This window comes from Arachis ipaensis, chromosome B02, assembly GCF_000816755.2.
Source record: "Arachis ipaensis cultivar K30076 chromosome B02, Araip1.1, whole genome shotgun sequence".
Classification (NCBI taxonomy): domain Eukaryota; kingdom Viridiplantae; phylum Streptophyta; class Magnoliopsida; order Fabales; family Fabaceae; genus Arachis; species Arachis ipaensis.
Window position 1 is genome coordinate 13,998,946 of NC_029786.2, and position 786 is coordinate 13,999,731.

Consider the following 786-nt stretch of genomic DNA (forward strand, 5'->3'; position numbering starts at 1 on the left):
ACTATATATTAATTGGTCAATATTTTATTAATTTAGTAACTTATTTTTATTTTATATACACACTACATACCATTACTGATACTCAAACTCAGGTTTTTTGGAAAGGAAAAGAACTTGTCTACTACTCTTTTGATATGTTACACTTTTATTTCATCTTCATGTTACTTAAAATTAGAGAAATCTAATTGCTTTTGCATTGGGATTATTAATAAAACTGTGGAAAATGTGTTATCATCGTGTAATGTACCTAATTATTTTTGTCTGATCTTATTAGATGACTAAAAACCTTGACAAATTAAAAACCTACTACTATATACTTAAAGTTGATGCGGCACTTCACTTTACTTAATTGACTACATGAGAGTGATACTAAGAAAAAGTTGTAAGGAAATTGATGGCACATGTAATATACCCTTTAATTAGTAAGTTAAAGTTTTGATATTCTTACTCTTGTTTTGATTCTTTTGAAGGTTTTTGACATCATTGGATTATTTCATTTTTTCTCGGATCTCTCATGTAGTGCTTGCCACTAAGGTAAAGAGAAGTTACTAATTGTGATTTATCATTGACGATGACACCACAAGAATAATATACCAAACTTGATTACCAAGCTTAGCATATAACAGAAAAGAAATTAAAAATATGTTACATTAATTAAAGCAGATCCTGTACTAGTATTGTGCATGATAGTCAAATTATATATGATATAGAAAATTAATTTTTAATTAATTAATATTAGTTAGTTTTTATTGTAAAAATATTTTTTAATTCTCATTTTTTGGAAGA